Genomic DNA, 11130 nt, shown 5'->3' on the forward strand with positions numbered 1-11130 from the left:
ACAGTGGCGGATCCAGAAAATTCATTGGGGGGGGGGGGGGGGGCAGTGACATGATGCGGAATGCCAATGGAACTTTGGGGGAGGTTTGGTGGGGATTGGTAAAAAAAAGAAAATTAATATATAATAAAGTTATAACTGTCACAAAATTTAGGGGGTGGTGGGTTCGAGCCCCTGCCCCCCCCCCCCCCCCCCCCCCCCCCCGATCCTCCTCTGCCCAATATAAAATTCTGGCTATGCAAGTGCCTACAATCGGCCTCGGTGGTGTAGTTGTTAATCCACAGGACTAAAAATGGCTAATTTTGAGATTCAGATGCCAAGAAATCACGTTTAGAACTATTCCATATTAAAATGTTCTAGTGCGTTTAAGGTCATCAAAATGAAAACAAATTTGATGTAAAATACCATGTTATGTCATAGGGTTTAACGTGCTCATTCAGAGCAAGCTGTTTTAGCGTACGCCTGTCATGGACAAAGTTGTCGGCCTCGATCGGAACCTCCGTCCAGGACAGGAAAAGGTTGGGGGTGGGGGTAGGTTGGTGGAAGAAGGGACCTCCTGCAGGTGCCAGAGAGCACTGGTCAGTACCCCGACCGGAATCGGTAACGGGAGGAGGGTGGTAAAATATTAGGCCTATGTAAAATAATCCTTAAAATATTTTTTAAATTGTTTTAAGTTTGCGATTTAGATGCCAAGAAAAGTGTTTAATGCCATCTAATTAAAACTTTCCATCTATAGCCAGTCCCACAGGGAACACCTTTTTTCACACTATGAAATTTACTACAAGTTTTTTTTTTTTCTGAGCCGATTAATTTGTAAATTGCACACAAAAATAGTATTTTTCTGTTATTTCTACAACACTTTTCCGTTTCTTCTTACGTCAAAACACGCTCAAATTATTTAAAAAAAATTATATATAGAATGATAGGACGGACTATAAATAAAAACATTCTTGGACTATGCAAAATTGAGATTCGGGCAGTTATGAATGTCGGTTTTTAAGTCACATGATATTATTTGGACCAATCTAAGCTCTTATAACAAAAGAGTATTTACAGATTGGTTCACAGCCCAACAGATCTTTAAACATTAAATATTATTTGGACGATCAATGGAAGATAACTCAGTTGATCAACACATGAATGTTGGTCTGTAGTCCGGTAATCTCCAGCGGAGTACTTCCAAGTTGAAATTAGCTAATTTGTATTCTTTTATTATGGGTAATTTTCATCACTAAAGCTCGGGTCAGTCTATGTTTGCATAACTTCCCAACGTGCTGGGTCTAAACTTTACAGTAACTGTTATAAAAGACTCTAATAGAGAGTAGATGGTATCGTGAGGCCGGTTAGCTCAGTTGGTTAGAGCGTCGTGCTAATAACGCGAATGTCGTGGGTTCGACCCCCACATTGGCCAACGTATATTTTTCTCTCTTTTTATTATTTAATTGGATATTACGTATGTGATTCATTGATATTATATGTTAACGTGTGTGTGTTCGTTTTCTTTCCTTTTAATAACTATTTAATAAGATATTTTTTATAGGGCTTACGTGTGAGATCAAATTGATATTATGTGTTAATATATTTTTGGTGGTTTTCTTTACTTTTATTAATTATTTCAGTGGCGGATCCAGCGTAATATTGCGTAGGGGTCACATCGAGGCTGTGAAAGGAGTGGTGGTAGTACTTTTACATTTTTAAAAATATTGTCACAACTGGCAGTGGCGGATGCAGGGTTTTTCTAGATAGTGGGGGCAACATTTATAGAGGGCACTTACAGTATTTAAAAGTACACTGACATGCATTATCTATATGCTTAAATTGCCCACAGAAATTCTAGCTGATCACTGTAAACATGTTCCTCACCAATAAAACAATAAGGATGGAAATGTTTTATTTAACGACGCACTTAACACATTTTATTTTTGGTTATATGGCATCAGACATATGGTTAAGGACCACACCGATATTGAAGGAGGAAACCCGCTATCGCCACTTCATGAGTTACTCTTTTCGAATAGTAGCAAGGGATCTTTTATATGCACCATCCGATAGACAGGATAGAACTTACCCTGACCTTTGATGTACCAGTCGTGGTGCACTAGCGGGAGCGAGAAATAGCCCAATGGGCCCACTGACGGGGATCGATCCCAAACCGATGGCGCATCGCCATGCCACTTTTCCCCAAACATCTTTTTTATGTGCCTGTCGCCCCCAAATAGGATTCGTTGACCGTTTGTGTTCCTCTACCCAATGTGGGTGGTTCCTCGACAGTGGCGGATCCAGAAAATTCATGGGGGGGGGGGGGGGGGGGGGGCAGTGACATGATGCGGAATGCCAATGGAACTTTGGGGGAGGTTTGGTGGGGATTGGTAAAAAAAAGAAAATTAATATATAATAAAGTTATAACTGTCACAAAATTTAGGGGGTGGTGGGTTCGAGCCCCTGCCCCCCCCCCCCCCCCCCCCCCCCCGATCCTCCTCTGCCTAATATAAAATTCTGCCTATGCAAGTACCTACAATCGGCCTCGGTGGTGTAGTTGTTAATCCACAGGACTAAAAATGGCTAATTTTGCGATTCAGATGCCAAGAAATCACGTTTAGAACTATTCCATATTAAAATGTTCTAGTGCGTTTAAGGTCATCAAAATGAAAAAAAAATTGATGTAAAATACCATGTTATGTCATAGGGTTTAACGTGCTCATTCAGAGCAAGCTGTTTTAGCGTACGCCTGTCATGGACAAAGTTGTCGGCCTCGATCGGAACCTCCGTCCAGGACAGGAAAAGGTTGGGGGTGGGGGTAGGTTGGTGGAAGAAGGGACCTCCTGCAGGTGCCAGAGAGCACTGGTCAGCACCCCGACCGGAATCGGTAACGGGAGGAGGGTGGTAAAATATTAGGCCTATGTAAAATAATCCTTAAAATAGTTTTTAAATTGTTTTAAGTTTGCGATTTAGATGCCAAGAAAAGTGTTTAATGCCATCTAATTAAAACTTTCCATCTATAGCCAGTCCCACAGGGAACACCTTTTTTCACACTATGAAATTTACTACAAGTTTTTTTTTTCTGAGCCGATTAATTTGTAAATTGCACACAAAAATAGTATTTTTCTGTTATTTCTACAACACTTTTCCGTTTCTTCTTACGTCAAAACACGCTCAAATTATTTAAAAAAAATTATATATAGAATGATAGGACGGACTATAAATAAAAACATTCTTGGACTATGCAAAATTGAGATTCGGGCAGTTATGAATGTCGGTTTTTAAGTCACATGATATTATTTGGACCAATCTAAGCTCTTATAACAAAAGAGTATTTACAGATTGGTTCACAGCCCAACAGATCTTTAAACATTAAATATTATTTGGACGATCAATGGAAGATAACTCAGTTGATCAACACATGAATGTTGGTCTGTAGTCCGATAATCTCCAGCGGAGTACTTCCAAGTTGAGATTAGCTAATTTGTATTCTTTTATTATGGGTAATTTTCATCAGTAAAGCTCGGGTCAGTCTATGTTTGCATAAGTTCCCAACGTGTTGGGGCTAAACTTTATAGTAACTATTATAAAAGACACTAATAGAGAGTGGATGGTATCGTGAGGCCGGTTAGCTCAGTTGGTTAGAGCGTCGTGCTAATAACGCGAATGTCGTGGGTTCGACCCCCACATTGGCCAACGTATATTTTTCTCTCTTTTTATTATTTAATTGGATATTACGTATGTGATTCATTGATATTATATGTTAACGTGTGTGTGTTCGTTTTCTTTCCTTTTAATAACTATTTAATAAGATATTTTTTATAGGGCTTACGTGTGAGATCAAATTGATATTATGTGTTAATATATTTTTGGTGGTTTTCTTTACTTTTATTAATTATTTCAGTGGCGGATCCAGCGTAATATTGCGTAGGGGTCACATCGAGGCTGTGAAAGGAGTGGTGGTAGTACTTTTACATTTTTAAAAATATTGTCACAACTGGCAGTGGCGGATGCAGGGTTTTTCTAGATAGTGGGGGCAACATTTATAGAGGGCACTTACAGTATTTAAAAGTACACTGACATTCATTATCTATATGCTTAAATTGCCCACAGAAATTCTAGCTGATCACTGTAAACATGTTCCTCACCAATAAAACAATAAGGATCGAAATGTTTTATTGAACGACGCACTTAACACATTTTATTTTTTGGTTATATGGCATCAGACATATGGTTAAGGACCACACCGATATTGAAGGAGGAAACCCGCTATCGCCAATTCATGAGTTACTCTTTTCGAATAGTAGCAAGGGATCTTTTATATGCACCATCCGATAGACAGGATAGAACTTACCCTGACCTTTGATGTACCAGTCGTGGTGCACTAGCGGGAGCGAGAAATAGCCCAATGGGCCCACTGACGGGGATCGATCCCAAACCGATGGCGCATCGCCATGCCACTTTTCCCCAAACATCTTTTTTATGTGCCTGTCGCCCCCAAATAGGATTCGTTGACCGTTTGTGTTCCTCTACCCAATGTGGGTGGTTCCTCGACAGTGGCGGATCCAGAAAATTCATTGGGGGGGGGGGGGCAGTGACATGATGCGGAATGCCAATGGAACTTTGGGGGAGGTTTGGTGGGGATTGTGAAAAAAAAGAAAATTAATATATAATAAAGTTATAACTGTCACAAAATTTAGGGGGTGGTGGGTTCGAGCCCCTGCCCCCCCCCCCCCCCCCCCCCCCCCCCCCCCCCGATCCTCCTCTGCCTAATATAAAATTCTGCCTATGCAAGTACCTACAATCGGCCTCGGTGGTGTAGTTGTTAATCCACAGGACTAAAAATGGCTAATTTTGCGATTCAGATGCCAAGAAATCACGTTTAGAACTATTCCATATTAAAATGTTCTAGTGCGTTTAAGGTCATCAAAATGAAAAAAAAATTGATGTAAAATACCATGTTATGTCATAGGGTTTAACGTGCTCATTCAGAGCAAGCTGTTTTAGCGTACGCCTGTCATGGACAAAGTTGTCGGCCTCGATCGGAACCTCCGTCCAGGACAGGAAAAGGTTGGGGGTGGGGGTAGGTTGGTGGAAGAAGGGACCTCCTGCAGGTGCCAGAGAGCACTGGTCAGCACCCCGACCGGAATCGGTAACGGGAGGAGGGTGGTAAAATATTAGGCCTATGTAAAATAATCCTTAAAATAGTTTTTAAATTGTTTTAAGTTTGCGATTTAGATGCCAAGAAAAGTGTTTAATGCCATCTAATTAAAACTTTCCATCTATAGCCAGTCCCACAGGGAACACCTTTTTTCACACTATGAAATTTACTACAAGTTTTTTTTTTCTGAGCCGATTAATTTGTAAATTGCACACAAAAATAGTATTTTTCTGTTATTTCTACAACACTTTTCCGTTTCTTCTTACGTCAAAACACGCTCAAATTATTTAAAAAAAATTATATATAGAATGATAGGACGGACTATAAATAAAAACATTCTTGGACTATGCAAAATTGAGATTCGGGCAGTTATGAATGTCGGTTTTTAAGTCACATGATATTATTTGGACCAATCTAAGCTCTTATAACAAAAGAGTATTTACAGATTGGTTCACAGCCCAACAGATCTTTAAACATTAAATATTATTTGGACGATCAATGGAAGATAACTCAGTTGATCAACACATGAATGTTGGTCTGTAGTCCGGTAATCTCCAGCGGAGTACTTCCAAGTTGAGATTAGCTAATTTGTATTCTTTTATTATGGGTAATTTTTATCACTAAAGCTCGGGTCCGTCTAGGTTTGCATAAGTTACCAACGTGTTGGGGCTAAACTTTACAGTAACTGTTATAAAAGACACTAATAGAGAGTAGATGGTATCGTGAGGCCGGTTAGCTCAGTTGGTTAGAGCGTCGTGCTAATAACGCGAATGTCGTGGGTTCGACCCCCACATTGGCCAACGTATATTTTTCTCTCTTTTTATTATTTAATTGGATATTACGTATGTGATTCATTGATATTATATGTTAACGTGTGTGTGTTCGTTTTCTTTCCTTTTAATAACTATTTAATAAGATATTTTTTATAGGGCTTACGTGTGAGATCAAATTGATATTATGTGTTAATATATTTTTGGTGGTTTTCTTTACTTTTATTAATTATTTCAGTGGCGGATCCAGCGTAATATTGCGTAGGGGTCACATCGAGGCTGTGAAAGGAGTGGTGGTAGTACTTTTACATTTTTAAAAATATTGTCACAACTGGCAGTGGCGGATGCAGGGTTTTTCTAGATAGTGGGGGCAACATTTATAGAGGGCACTTACAGTATTTAAAAGTACACTGACATTCATTATCTATATGCTTAAATTGCCCACAGAAATTCTAGCTGATCACTGTAAACATGTTCCTCACCAATAAAACAATAAGGATGGAAATGTTTTATTGAACGACGCACTTAACACATTTTATTTTTGGTTATATTGCATCAGACATATGGTTAAGGACCACACCGATATTGAAGGAGGAAACCCGCTATCGCCAATTCATGAGTTACTCTTTTCGAATAGTAGCAAGGGATCTTTTATATGCACCATCCGATAGACAGGATAGAACTTACCCTGACCTTTGATGTACCAGTCGTGGTGCACTAGCGGGAGCGAGAAATAGCCCAATGGGCCCACTGACGGGGATCGATCCCAAACCGATGGCGCATCGCCATGCCACTTTTCCCCAAACATCTTTTTTATGTGCCTGTCGCCCCCAAATAGGATTCGTTGACCGTTTGTGTTCCTCTACCCAATGTGGGTGGTTCCTCGACAGTGGCGGATCCAGAAAATTCATTGGGGGGGGGGGGGGGGGGGGGGCAGTGACATGATGCGGAATGCCAATGGAACTTTGGGGGAGGTTTGGTGGGGATTGGTAAAAAAAAGAAAATTAATATATAATAAAGTTATAACTGTCACAAAATTTAGGGGGTGGTGGGTTCGAGCCCCTGCCCCCCCCCCCCCCCCCCCCCCCCCCCCCGATCCTCCTCTGCCTAATATAAAATTCTGCCTATGCAAGTACCTACAATCGGCCTCGGTGGTGTAGTTGTTAATCCACAGGACTAAAAATGGCTAATTTTGCGATTCAGATGCCAAGAAATCACGTTTAGAACTATTCCATATTAAAATGTTCTAGTGCGTTTAAGGTCATCAAAATGAAAAAAAAAATTGATGTAAAATACCATGTTATGTCATAGGGTTTAACGTGCTCATTCAGAGCAAGCTGTTTTAGCGTACGCCTGTCATGGACAAAGTTGTCGGCCTCGATCGGAACCTCCGTCCAGGACAGGAAAAGGTTGGGGGTGGGGGTAGGTTGGTGGAAGAAGGGACCTCCTGCAGGTGCCAGAGAGCACTGGTCAGCACCCCGACCGGAATCGGTAACGGGAGGAGGGTGGTAAAATATTAGGCCTATGTAAAATAATCCTTAAAATATTTTTTAAATTGTTTTAAGTTTGCGATTTAGATGCCAAGAAAAGTGTTTAATGCCATCTAATTAAAACTTTCCATCTATAGCCAGTCCCACAGGGAACACCTTTTTTCACACTATGAAATTTACTACAAGTTTTTTTTTTCTGAGCCGATTAATTTGTAAATTGCACACAAAAATAGTATTTTTCTGTTATTTCTACAACACTTTTCCGTTTCTTCTTACGTCAAAACACGCTCAAATTTTAAAAAAAATTATATATAGAATGATAGGACGGACTATAAATAAAAACATTCTTGGACTATGCAAAATTGAGATTCGGGCAGTTATGAATGTCGGTTTTTAAGTCACATGATATTATTTGGACCAATCTAAGCTCTTATAACAAAAGAGTATTTACAGATTGGTTCACAGCCCAACAGATCTTTAAACATTAAATATTATTTGGACGATCAATGGAAGATAACTCAGTTGATCAACACATGAATGTGTTGGTCTGTAGTCCGGTAATCTCCAGCGGAGTACTTCCAAGTTGAGATTAGCTAATTTGTATTCTTTTATTATGGGTAATTTTCATCACTAAAGCTCGGGTCAGTCTATGTTTGCATAAGTTCCCAACGTGTTGGGGCTAAACTTTATAGTAACTATTATAAAAGACACTAATAGAGAGTGGATGGTATCGTGAGGCCGGTTAGCTCAGTTGGTTAGAGCGTCGTGCTAATAACGCGAATGTCGTGGGTTCGACCCCCACATTGGCCAACGTATATTTTTCTCTCTTTTTATTATTTAATTGGATATTACGTATGTGATTCATTGATATTATATGTTAACGTGTGTGTGTTCGTTTTCTTTCCTTTTAATAACTATTTAATAAGATATTTTTTATAGGGCTTACGTGTGAGATCAAATTGATATTATGTGTTAATATATTTTTGGTGGTTTTCTTTACTTTTATTAATTATTTCAGTGGCGGATCCAGCGTAATATTGCGTAGGGGTCACATCGAGGCTGTGAAAGGAGTGGTGGTAGTACTTTTACATTTTTAAAAATATTGTCACAACTGGCAGTGGCGGATGCAGGGTTTTTCTAGATAGTGGGGGCAACATTTATAGAGGGCACTTACAGTATTTAAAAGTACACTGACATTCATTATCTATATGCTTAAATTGCCCACAGAAATTCTAGCTGATCACTGTAAACATGTTCCTCACCAATAAAACAATAAGGATCGAAATGTTTTATTGAACGACGCACTTAACACATTTTATTTTTGGTTATATGGCATCAGACATATGGTTAAGGACCACACCGATATTGAAGGAGGAAACCCGCTATCGCCAATTCATGAGTTACTCTTTTCGAATAGTAGCAAGGGATCTTTTATATGCACCATCCGATAGACAGGATAGAACTTACCCTGACCTTTGATGTACCAGTCGTGGTGCACTAGCGGGAGCGAGAAATAGCCCAATGGGCCCACTGACGGGGATCGATCCCAAACCGATGGCGCATCGCCATGCCACTTTTCCCCAAACATCTTTTTTATGTGCCTGTCGCCCCCAAATAGGATTCGTTGACCGTTTGTGTTCCTCTACCCAATGTGGGTGGTTCCTCGACAGTGGCGGATCCAGAAAATTCATTGGGGGGGGGGGGGGGGGGGGGGGGGGCAGTGACATGATGCGGAATGCCAATGGAACTTTGGGGGAGGTTTGGTGGGGATTGGTAAAAAAAAGAAAATTAATATATAATAAAGTTATAACTGTCACAAAATTTAGGGGGTGGTGGGTTCGAGCCCCTGCCCCCCCCCCCCCCCCCCCCCCCCCCGATCCTCCTCTGCCTAATATAAAATTCTGCCTATGCAAGTACCTACAATCGGCCTCGGTGGTGTAGTTGTTAATCCACAGGACTAAAAATGGCTAATTTTGCGATTCAGATGCCAAGAAATCACGTTTAGAACTATTCCATATTAAAATGTTCTAGTGCGTTTAAGGTCATCAAAATGAAAAAAAAAATTGATGTAAAATACCATGTTATGTCATAGGGTTTAACGTGCTCATTCAGAGCAAGCTGTTTTAGCGTACGCCTGTCATGGACAAAGTTGTCGGCCTCGATCGGAACCTCCGTCCAGGACAGGAAAAGGTTGGGGGTGGGGGTAGGTTGGTGGAAGAAGGGACCTCCTGCAGGTGCCAGAGAGCACTGGTCAGCACCCCGACCGGAATCGGTAACGGGAGGAGGGTGGTAAAATATTAGGCCTATGTAAAATAATCCTTAAAATATTTTTTAAATTGTTTTAAGTTTGCGATTTAGATGCCAAGAAAAGTGTTTAATGCCATCTAATTAAAACTTTCCATCTATAGCCAGTCCCACAGGGAACACCTTTTTTCACACTATGAAATTTACTACAAGTTTTTTTTTTCTGAGCCGATTAATTTGTAAATTGCACACAAAAATAGTATTTTTCTGTTATTTCTACAACACTTTTCCGTTTCTTCTTACGTCAAAACACGCTCAAATTATTTTTAAAAAATTATATATAGAATGATAGGACGGACTATAAATAAAAACATTCTTGGACTATGCAAAATTGAGATTCGGGCAGTTATGAATGTCGGTTTTTAAGTCACATGATATTATTTGGACCAATCTAAGCTCTTATAACAAAAGAGTATTTACAGATTGGTTCACAGCCCAACAGATCTTTAAACATTAAATATTATTTGGACGATCAATGGAAGATAACTCAGTTGATCAACACATGAATGTTGGTCTGTAGTCCGGTAATCTCCAGCGGAGTACTTCCAAGTTGAGATTAGCTAATTTGTATTCTTTTATTATGGGTAATTTTCATCACTAAAGCTCGGGTCAGTCTATGTTTGCATAACTTCCCAACGTGCTGGGTCTAAACTTTACAGTAACTGTTATAAAAGACTCTTATAGAGAGTAGATGGTATCGTGAGGCCGGTTAGCTCAGTTGGTTAGAGCGTCGTGCTAATAACGCGAATGTCGTGGGTTCGACCCCCACATTGGCCAACGTATATTTTTCTCTCTTTTTATTATTTAATTGGATATTACGTATGTGATTCATTGATATTATATGTTAACGTGTGTGTGTTCGTTTTCTTTCCTTTTAATAACTATTTAATAAGATATTTTTTATAGGGCTTACGTGTGAGATCAAATTGATATTATGTGTTAATATATTTTTGGTGGTTTTCTTTACTTTTATTAATTATTTCAGTGGCGGATCCAGCGTAATATTGCGTAGGGGTCACATCGAGGCTGTGAAAGGAGTGGTGGTAGTACTTTTACATTTTTAAAAATATTGTCACAACTGGCAGTGGCGGATGCAGGGTTTTTCTAGATAGTGGGGGCAACATTTATAGAGGGCACTTACAGTATTTAAAAGTACACTGACATTCATTATCTATATGCTTAAATTGCCCACAGAAATTCTAGCTGATCACTGTAAACATGTTCCTCACCAATAAAACAATAAGGATGGAAATGTTTTATTCGGATAACGACGCACTTAACACATTTTATTTTTGGTTATATGGCATCAGACATATGGTTAAGGACCACACCGATATTGAAGGAGGAAACCCGCTATCGCCAATTCATGAGTTACTCTTTTCGAATAGTAGCAAGGGATCTTTTATATGCACCATCCGATAGACAGGAT

At 39.7% G+C, this 11130-nt stretch overlaps 5 non-coding genes across 5 annotated transcripts; all 5 read left to right on the plus strand.

Moving 5' to 3' along the window:
* Positions 1-1334: 1334 nt before the first annotated feature.
* Trnai-aau lies at positions 1335-1408 on the plus strand. The gene has a single exon. It is a non-coding gene; the product is annotated as a tRNA-Ile (tRNA).
* A 2190-nt stretch (positions 1409-3598) lies between these two features.
* Positions 3599-3672, plus strand: Trnai-aau. Its single transcript has one exon. It is a non-coding gene; the product is annotated as a tRNA-Ile (tRNA).
* A 2191-nt stretch (positions 3673-5863) lies between these two features.
* Positions 5864-5937, plus strand: Trnai-aau. Its single transcript has one exon. It is a non-coding gene; the product is annotated as a tRNA-Ile (tRNA).
* Positions 5938-8133: 2196 nt separating this feature from the next.
* Positions 8134-8207, plus strand: Trnai-aau. The gene has a single exon. It is a non-coding gene; the product is annotated as a tRNA-Ile (tRNA).
* A 2197-nt stretch (positions 8208-10404) lies between these two features.
* On the plus strand, positions 10405-10478 carry Trnai-aau. Its single transcript has one exon. It is a non-coding gene; the product is annotated as a tRNA-Ile (tRNA).
* Positions 10479-11130: the final 652 nt, after the last annotated feature.

The sequence above is a fragment of the Gigantopelta aegis genome, unplaced genomic scaffold (genome assembly GCF_016097555.1).
Source record: "Gigantopelta aegis isolate Gae_Host unplaced genomic scaffold, Gae_host_genome ctg5583_pilon_pilon, whole genome shotgun sequence".
Classification (NCBI taxonomy): domain Eukaryota; kingdom Metazoa; phylum Mollusca; class Gastropoda; order Neomphalida; family Peltospiridae; genus Gigantopelta; species Gigantopelta aegis.